Below are 337 nucleotides of genomic sequence, written 5' to 3'. Positions count from 1 at the left end.
ATACCACAGTGTCTAGACACAACGACTATGGAAGCCACGGAACCCAATATCTTCACAACTTTCTTCTGCAATATTTTCGACGTTGAAGCTTATTCCAGTGCTTAATATCTTCTTCACAAATAAAATAATAACACTAACACTTCCCTTAAATCATGGCATGGACACAGAGATTACAAAAATTAGTTTAAAAGTGATAATGAATGAATTCTTTGCTGTTCGTGACAGTCGGAGTCGTTTGTTTTTCAAATGTAAACAAACATGACGTCACAGAATATGGCGTTCGTTCCTTCAACGGAAATCGAATTAAAACATTTTCCTTTACTTTTAAATCCAACAA

Source organism: Oratosquilla oratoria, chromosome 32 (assembly GCF_046742065.1).
Source record: "Oratosquilla oratoria isolate Oo_2021 chromosome 32, ASM4674206v1, whole genome shotgun sequence".
In the NCBI taxonomy this organism is placed as follows: domain Eukaryota; kingdom Metazoa; phylum Arthropoda; class Malacostraca; order Stomatopoda; family Squillidae; genus Oratosquilla; species Oratosquilla oratoria.
Note: the sequence above shows the minus strand (reverse complement) of the source record.